This window comes from Narcine bancroftii, chromosome 7 (assembly GCF_036971445.1).
Source record: "Narcine bancroftii isolate sNarBan1 chromosome 7, sNarBan1.hap1, whole genome shotgun sequence".
In the NCBI taxonomy this organism is placed as follows: Eukaryota; Metazoa; Chordata; class Chondrichthyes; order Torpediniformes; family Narcinidae; genus Narcine; species Narcine bancroftii.
The window spans coordinates 957,427-967,273 of NC_091475.1; the positions used below are offsets into that span (position 1 = coordinate 957,427).

Consider the following 9,847-nt stretch of genomic DNA (forward strand, 5'->3'; position numbering starts at 1 on the left):
AGACAGCCCCTCACATAGAAGTTTTCAATGAATAGCAAGTCAGAGTCACTGATGGACCTGACTTTGTCTGTTATCTTCTGAGTTCTTGGGCACTCGAATGACCAAACTAAGGTGTGACGCAACCAGTCAGTATGCTTTTCACAGTACACCTGCAGAAATTTGGTAGCGTATTTGACGAGATGCCAAATCTTCTCAGAGAAAGCATATGCATTGGTGTGTCTTCTTCACGATTGCAGACAGGCGTGTGCTCCCTCCGCCTTCTGTTCGCAAAATCAACAATAAACTCCTTAGTCTTTGTGACAATGAGAGCAAAATTATTGGCTTGGCTCCACCCATCCAGATTCTCAATCTTCATCCTATATTTCTAACCCATCATTTTCAGTTATTTGGCCAACAACGGTGGGGTCATCAGCAAATCTATCAATCACATTGGAGCTGAACTTGGCTTTGCAGTCATGAGTGCAGAGGGAAGGGCTAAATTCACAGCCTGGAGGTGCCTTCATGTTGATGGTTAGTGAAGAGGAGGTGACTTTGCAAACTGCACTGATTGGGGTCAGCTTATGTGGAAATCGAGGGCCCAGTCGCAAAGGGACAAACAGAGTCCCAGATCCCTCAGTTTGGTCCTAGGTTTTGCTGGTATAGTGGTGTTGAATTCCAAGCTGTGATCAATAAACAGCAGGGAAAACATAAAAAAATAACAGGGATAAAAAAATGATGCCATTTTATCTATTGAAATACATCATAGTTCATGCACTCGGTGACTGTTTCTGGATCTCGGCATGATTGAAGTTGAGAGTGGTGTAATCAACAGCTGGAAAATGTAAAACAAAATCCCTAGAAAACATCTTTAAAAATGCCTTTACATTTCCTTTTCTGACATGATAACTCTGATTGGAATGGATTTTAATTGGCAGGCTACAGTATACTATTGAGTGGGCTGTTCTTTAATTATCCTACTGGGACAGAATTAGTTGCCATTATGATAGTGGATTGAAGCTGTCGGGGCATAGACTCACAAACAATCGGCTGGAGGTTTGCTGACAACTATAAATTACTGGTTGATGTGTGTCACTCTGCTATTGGTCTTGCAAAAAGAAAATCTTGCTATCAGGAGTTACCTGTTGACTAAATATCAAGGATGTCTGTACTTTCTCCAAAAGTACAAACAAATTACAGTATGCAGACTATCTAAAATGATATAAATATTATGTGGCCATCTCCACCTTCCACAATGTAGAAGGAAGCCATTCACCCATCATGACAGAGCAATTGAATCAGTCTCTTCCTCACTTATTTCCATGAAATCTATTCTCCCTCATGTACTTTCTAACATCCCCTTGGTTCTACCATCCACTGTTGGAGTAATTTACAGTTGCAAGTTAATGTACAAGCCTGTCTTTTTGGGATGCAGGAGAAAGCTGGAAGATTACATGGTGATAAGGAGAAGGTGCAAGCTCCATACAGACAAGACCAGATGTCTGGATTGATCATGGGTCGCCGGAGTTGGTTGCCAATTTGTGCCTCTGTACTCCTTGTGGTCTACATCCACATTGCCTCCATCTCCTCAGGCCATTGTTGAATGGGATGAACCAATATTACAATGGGAAAGTATAGTCTACTACTGAATCACATAAAATTTAGATCACCCCCCCCCCAACAGCGTCCAACCAGATAGAGCCCCAGCCCCCTACTATTGCTAACAAGAAACAACATTGTGCTGGTAAATCCTTTGTTTCTGTCTGTCCTTAACCTCCCAAAAGTATCTCTTTAACTCTACCCTATCTTTCCTTGTTCAGTCCCTTCCTGCTCTCTATGCCCTCCACTGCTTTGACAATGCATCTTAAAATCTATAGTTCAATTACATAAACATTGTATTTTCCCATTTCAGGTAACCGGCTTGCCCATGTTGGCCCTTACCCACCCCCACAGGGCCACCTGGAATTTCTTTCCCTGCCCCCATTGTTTTCAAGACTCAAAACCCTACCTCCTGATTCAATGTTTATATTTTTACTTCATGTAGACTGTAGACTTTCATGTTTTATCCCACACATTTATCTGTGTTTCTTTTCCCTTGGTTCCCCTTCCCCACACTTTACATCTGGCCATCATCACGCCCTTATTTAGTTATGCCATTGCCTAATGGCCATTCTCTCTGTCTACCTGTCTACCCATCCCCCCTACTCATCCATCTGGCTCTACCAGCCTCCGGCTCATTACTCTCTCCTCCACCTTCTACACTTTGCTCCATCTGCCCTTTGTTCCTCCTTCCCAATCCCCCCTCCCCTAATCTGCTTCTAACCACGACCCACCAGCTTCTGACTCACCCCATCCTAGACATTGGTCATGTTCCCTCTGCTCTCTCAGCCCTGATGAGGGGCTTTGATTTCTTTGTTCCCATAGATGCCTGCCTCATCTACTGAATGCTTCCAGTAGTTTAGTTTTGCGCTGGATTCTAGTGTCGACAGTCTGTTGTGTCTCAGTTCAATTTCTCACACTTACCGTTCTGGTTTGCCGGCATTACAATCCCATCTTAATTCACGCTTAATTCATTCAATTTAGATACCTAGTAGTCACAAAAGGATTTGTTTATGTCTCCACATAACTTTAACAACTCAATTGTTTCCATAGGGCCATGCATCAAAATTTAAACTTTGTTGGACTGGAGGGAATGCTTATTTCCTTAATGCTTTGGGCTGAACATATGCAGACACATCCTTAGTTTCACCTTTCAAATGGTTATTGTGAGACACATCACATCTTACCCTCCGCTATCTATGGACAAGCCCAATAGATCATACTGGTGAGGTGCCTGGAGAATTAGGATTTTGCAGCAATGGTATTAAATTTAAATTTAAACATACAGCATGGTAACAGGATCTTTCTGTCCATAAGCCCATTTCCACCCCCCCCCCCTCCAAATGACACCCAAATAACCTACAACCCTCGGTATTTTTCCACCGAGTCCCTGGGTAAAACCCACCCAGACAAGGGGAGAACGTACAAACTGCCTACAGACAGTGCAGGATTTGAACCCTGATCCCAATCACTGACCGTGTAATAGCACTGCCCTCACCACTTCGCCAAATATGCTGCCCACTAATTCACACAGTCAAAAAATTCCAAGTGGATGAAAAATATTCACAAGGTATGCTGATAAGTGGACTGTTTCTGTCATGGTGCTAAAAGATTAGGTCAATGGTAAATCCGCATATTAACCAATTCTTGTTTTAACCAATTGGGGATGAAGTCGTAAGAAGCACGTGACATTGGCCGAGTTATGCTCTACTATTTCTATTAGATTACTTGTCAAATGCTTTCATAGCAATGATTTATGTCCATGTTGTCAGATTCATCACTGCAGCAATATCATTTTTCGGATAGTAAAACATCACAAACGTTAATATTGGTGGTAAACTATCGGCAAATGAATAATGTATAATTGGAGGAGTAAAAATGAAAACAAAATCCACAGAATTAAAGCCAAAACATATGGTTTTACACAGACTCCTGTGTAGTGTGGACATCAAAATGATGAGCTGACAGGAGAATATTTCACAGGTTGTATAACAGACATTTGAAGAGCTGCTGCAAGCATCGTGGGTGTTCTCCAGCAAGTGATTGGTGTGGTGCCCAGAAAAAATGGCATCAATGGCTTTAACAGCCATTTAGTTATTTCTCTGGAGTGTTCCATCAGTCTCCTACTGACATGCTACCTTTCAAAGTTGGAACAGTCGAACAAAGAAACCATATCCAAGGGCCATAATTCATAAGCATGAACAAATAAAACCAGGCCAAATAAACATTGCACAACCCCAACGATATAAAAATTGTGCAATATTTTGACATTTAATTTTCATTTTCATTTAGATATACAGCATGTAATGGCCCCTTCTGACCCACAAGCCCATGCTCCCCAAATACACGTACAAACCCCACATTTTTAGAGGATGGGAGGAAACTGGAGCACCCGAAGGAAACTCACACAGACATGGGGAGAACATACAAACTCCTTACTTCCAGACAACACCGGATTCAAACTCAGGTGGCTGGCGGTGTCATAGAATTGCACAGACCATAGAACATCGCAGCACAACGCAAGCCTTTCAGCCCATGAAGATGTGCAGACTGATAGAAACCTACTCAACAACCTTCCCTATTGAATACCCAAAAACCTCTGTTCTTCTTGTATCTATATGCCTGTCTAAGAGCCTTTTAGGTCCCTATTGTACCACCACTGGCAATGCATTCCAAGTACTCTTACCCCTGACTCTCCCTACACTTTCCTTCCCTCACCTAGTAAAGATGTCCTTCACCCTGTGGAACAAAGCTACTCGTCCACCCTCTCTAAGCCTCTCATTATTCTTGTAGATTCAATTAAGTCACCTCTCATCTTTTTTTGTCCAAAGAGAAAAGCCCCAGCTCTGCTAGCCTTGCCCTAGAAGACATATTTCCAATCGAGGCAACATCCCAGTAAATCTCTTCTGCACCTTCTCTTCAACTTTCACATCCTTCCTGCAATGAGGCAACTAGAACTGAAGACAATATTCTCTGTTTGGTCTAACCAGAATTTTTTAGAGATGCAACTTTACCTCACAACTCTTGATCCTTCTGCAATTGCAATATATGCTTGGTAATTCATTATAACTTTAATGAAGAAAGAACGATGGGTAGAATTTCTTGAATGCTCTGAAATCTATGTCTATAGAAGTTCCCAAGAAATTATGGTTTAAAATTCATTTTAAATAATTAGAATAGTTTCTCCTCAAAATGTTTAATCATGAAAGGGTTGGATGATAATGTAGAAAATTGGATCAGCAAGTTTGTTGATGACACTAAGATTGGAGACGTTGTGGACAGTGAGGAAGGTTTTCAAAGCTTGCAGTGGGATCTGGACCAGATGGAAAAATGGGCTGAAAAATGGCCGATGGAAATTAATGCAGAGAAGTGTGAGATGTTGCATTTTGGAAGAGCAAACCAAGGTAGGACACATACAGTAAATGGTGGGGCATTGAGGAGTGCGGAGGAACAAAGGGATGTGGGAATACAGATACGTAATTTCCTGAAAGTGGCGTCACAGGTCGACAGGGGTGTAAAGAAAGCTTTTGGCATCTTGGCCTTCATAAATCAAAGTATTAAGTACAGGAGTTAGGATGTTATGGTGAGGTTGTCTAAGACATTGGTGAGGCCAGATTAGGAATATCGTGTGCTAACTAAAGGAAGGATATCAGTAAGACTGAAAGAGTGCAGAGAAGATTTACCAGGATGTTGCTGGTCTTCATGAGTTGAGTTACTGGGAAAGATTAAAAAGGTTGGAACTTAATTCCTTAGAGCATAGAAGTATGAGGGGAGATTTGATAGAGGTTTACAAAAGTATGAGAAGTATGGACAGAGTAAATGCGAGGAGGCTCTTTCCACTTGGATTAGGAAAGATAAATACAAGAGGACATGGACTTGGGGTGAAAGGGCAAAGGTTTAGGGGAAACATAAGGGAGAACATTTTTCACTCCGAGAGTGGTGGGAGTGTAGAGCGAGTTGCCATCTGACATGGTAAATGTGGGCTCATTCTTAAGTTTTGAAAATAAACTGGATAGACACATGGATAGGAAAGGTCAGAAGGGTTATGGAACGGGTGTGGGTCAGTGGGACTAGCAAAATGATGTTTTTGGCACAGATTAGAAGGGCCAAATGGCCTGTTTTCTGTGCTGTACTGTACTATGGTTCTACTTAGTAGTTACTGTGATCACTTGACCTACCTAGTATTCAAATCATGATGCTGGATTCACTCTGTTAATTTTTAACCTTTGGAATTTTAGCTTTGCTGTTGAAAGAAGAAACATGATTGTGTATTGCTCTTCAGTTTAGTCCAGATATTTTTATAATTTTGACACACAAACCAGCAAACATCATGTTAACCAGGTTAATAATTGTTCATTCCAAGATTAAAGTTCCATATGAATGTGATTTATTTTAGTATATTATTTATATGTTCTGCAATTTTGAATGTAAGCCCCAAATTAAACTTTTGCAGGCGTTATATAAAGTGCACATCATTAAAGACCACATTTTCCACACAACCTCAATAGTTCTATTCAATATACTAACCAGGAAAATATAAAGTAATCTTTTAGGCTGATTTCTCCTTATATTTTGGACTTAATGCTTGTTTACCCTTCATGCTATTTGAAACACTTGTGGGCTTGATGACCATCACAACAGGATTTAATATTGATTGTCAGACTCAGTGCATCAAGTTTACTGATAGTTCAATGTGACTTATTCAAATCAGACCTCCTCTTTCCTCCTCTGATCCCCCAATCCTCCTCCCTCTTCAGACCTCCTCTACCCTGCTGACCACTACTCTAACCCCAGATGGGTCTTCATTATCCCTCCGACCTTCCCTTCTCTGAGACAGAATGCTCTGTCTTCAGTAGAGGCCACACCTTTGTCCCACTATGCTCACAGCTCAATGAGTCTCATCCTTACCACAATGTTGAGCTCTTCTTCTGCCGTCTTTGTCTCCAAGCCCACATTTTCAGCAGGGAATCTCCACCCCCCACTGAGGACCCCTTCTCCTGCCTTAAGCCGACTTCTTCTTCCTCTTGGACATCTCACTCTGGCTTTCTGCCTGCTCTGGATCTTTTCATCTCCTAATGTGCCCCTAAGACATTAACTGCCTCAAGTTCACTATTCTGCTCAGCCAATCCAATCTTACCCCCTTGGAACGCACTGCCATCCATTCTCTTTGCACTAATCCCTAACAAATGCGCAGACAAATGTGGTGCTGTTGTCATCTGCCACTCACTGACCTCTACCTTGCTGAGTCCAGACGATGGTTCTCAGCCGCCTCCTCTTTCCCCTTGAACAGGATCCTATCAAGAAACCTCAGGTCACAGTCTCCCTCACCATCACTAACCTTCTCATCTCTGCTAATCTCCCTTCCATAGCACCTAACCTTATTGTATCCCAATCCCACACTGCCCAGTTTTATTTTCTCCCCAAGATTCACAAACCCAATTGCTATCCAAGTGCTCCTGCCCCACCGAACTGATATCATCTATCTCAACTCATCCATTTGTTTCCCTCTGTTCCGAGTCTCAAAAACTAACAGCAACAGAAATTCACCAAGACAATAGTTACTGAAACAAAACTGGTTTATTTTCTTAATACATAACAATGAGATCAATACTTAACTTATTACTATTAACTTCATCTAAATTAATCCCGTCTAATTCTAAGCACACATACAAGTAATGTTTGTTCATTTTCACTGTCCAATCATTCACTTTTCACTTCTCCAAGCTGACTGGGATCAGGCAATTTCCAATCTTTGCACAGAATTTAACAGATATTATAGTCACCAGCCTCTGGTGCTTTAACTTAAGTTTTTACCATTCAGGAAGGTCTTTGTTGGTTTCAGAGAGATTCTCATTGTTTGTTGGACACACAAGCTGATCTCCTTCAATCAGCAACTGAAGTGTCTTACTGAAAGAACTTGCCCCCTCTTGGGTTTTTCCAAAAGATAACCTCTTCTTCAAGGTCAAAACAAGGAGTTATTTTCCCCCTATTCCAAGAGAAACACAATAACCAGCCACAATCTCTGCAATCGATGACAGAGATTTAGAACAGACTGAACTCAGAACCTCTCTTGAAATGGGGTTGTGCTGCAGATCTGCCAACTTGCAGCCTTTACTACAAATTGTTGCAGAATACTCTTTCAAACAATGGATGCTTTCTCTCTGTTTGCAAAACCACATGGCCCCTCTTAGGATAGCAAACTTCAATCAGAATAGTACCAAAAGATTTCTCAGTTCTTGAGCCTGGACACTGTTCAAACATGCTGTTCCATTAGCACCTACTTGTAAAACTCTCACAAACACTTCCACTGTCTCTGCAAAACCAACTGCAGACACAAAGTCTACCCTTTCATAGCTAATGAGATATTTGTTTGTGAAATGTGACCTAACAACTAAATCTCACAATCTTTATCCTCCCGACTTGACAACTAAACCTTACAATCTTACCCTTTTAAGATATATTTTATCATAATTTTATTAACTTATTCCAAAACATCACCCACATCCTTGCAGGCTTTCCATTGCTTTGACAGCTTTCAGTTCCTTGGGCTGGACCACCTTATTTTCAGCCCCTTGAGGCTCTTTGCTTTATCCTTAATAACAGAACTAACCAGTCCTCTTCCACCAATTCCCTCCTCTGCCTGGCAGAATATGTCCTCACTCTTGGTCTCATGTCACTTTCTCCAGGTCAAAGGTATAGCCACGGGTACTTGCTTTGGTCCCAACTCTGTCTTTCTTTTCATTCATGACTACGTTGGTGCTGGCTCCTGCACTCATGATGAGCTTGTCAACGTTATGAACTTGGCTGCCAGCTTCCACCTCAATGTAAAATTCATTTGGTCCATCTTTCTTAATCTCTCTATCTCTATTTTGGGAGACATCATTTACAAACCCACCAACTCCTGCAGCTACATTGACGACCTCTTTACTCCCTATTTCCTGGAAGGATTCTATTCCTTTCAATTCCTCTGTCTCTGTCACGTCTGCTTCCAGGATGAGTCCTTCAATCCCAGGATATCCAAAATGTCTTCCTCCTTCTAACAACTCAGCTTCCCCTCTACTTCCATCAAGTCAGCCCTTACCTATATCACCTCTATTTCCCACTCATCTGCCCTGTCCTCTTTCCTTCTCTATCTCAGATGCAATGAGCAGGGTTCCTCACATCCAACAGCCACTTCATCCAACATTTCATTCTCCGCAAGTGCCACCACCTACAACACAATCCCAACACCAGATGGACCTTCCACTCCTCTCTTTGCTCTCCATAGGGATTGGTCCCTCCACAATCTGCTTCTCTACTCATCTCTTCCCACCAATCATTGCTTTGGTACCTACCTCAGTAACAAGAATTTGCATTCACACCTCCTCCTCCATCACTGTTCCAGGCCCTAAACAGTCCCTCCAAGTAAGGCAACACTTTCACCTGTGAATCTTTAGGGGCCATTCACTGCATTAGGGCTCCTGATGTGGCCTCCTGTACAGCAGGTAGTCAAGATGCAGACTTGAGAATGCTTTTTTTGAGTGCCTTTGGTCTGTGCACTGCAACAGTGGCCAAATACTTCAACACCTGCTACACTGACAAATCTGGCCATGGCCTTGTGTTCTCCCAAGCTGAGTTCATCTGTAACACCTTATATTCTGTCTTAGCTCCTCCAGGTTCCTGTCCACACCCCTTCCATTCTATCAGAGCTATCTTCCTTAGTCCTTTGCCCGCTCCCCATTTCACTTCTCAGCTTCTTTTGCTCTACCCTCCCACCTATATCCATTTTCCTGTGAGCCTGCATTCCTCCCTTCATGCCCCACCTTTTCATTCAAACATCTCCTTGGCTTTTGGCACTCCTGAAGGAGGGCTCAGGCCTGAATATTGTCTGTTCTTTGCACCCTATGGATGCTGCTTGACCTGCACTTTTGGGTACTGCACGTTTCCTTATCCCCATACTTCAGTTCTTTTCTTCTTCTTTTATTCTTCCTTTTGTCATTTGCTCTGTATCTTTCGGTGTCCTTATTTTCTATGGTTATAGAAATGTTCATGTGGTCACATATTACATTTGTTACCTCATTAGCTAAAACTCCAGCAATTTGCCATCGAATTAATAGAATCTCAACGGAATGGTAAAATGTCATAGAGGAGGCATTGTTCCAGCAACTTCATGCCTCTAAGAATTTGTCCAGTCCCCATTCATAAGGAAATCTCTTGAAGATTTAACCTAACATAAAACAGTGATAACATTAAATGCTATAAACCTGATTGCATCACATTTGGCGCTGATTTT

At 41.9% G+C, this 9,847-nt stretch overlaps 1 long non-coding RNA gene across 1 annotated transcript; it reads right to left on the reverse strand.

The window, feature by feature from the left end:
- Positions 1-2,499: 2,499 nt before the first annotated feature.
- LOC138739744 (uncharacterized) lies at positions 2,500-9,576 on the reverse strand. The gene is made up of 3 exons (XR_011342383.1): positions 9,514-9,576; positions 5,754-5,818; positions 2,500-2,563 (listed from the first exon to the last, which is right to left on the reverse strand). It is a non-coding gene; the product is annotated as an uncharacterized lncRNA (long non-coding RNA).
- Positions 9,577-9,847: the final 271 nt, after the last annotated feature.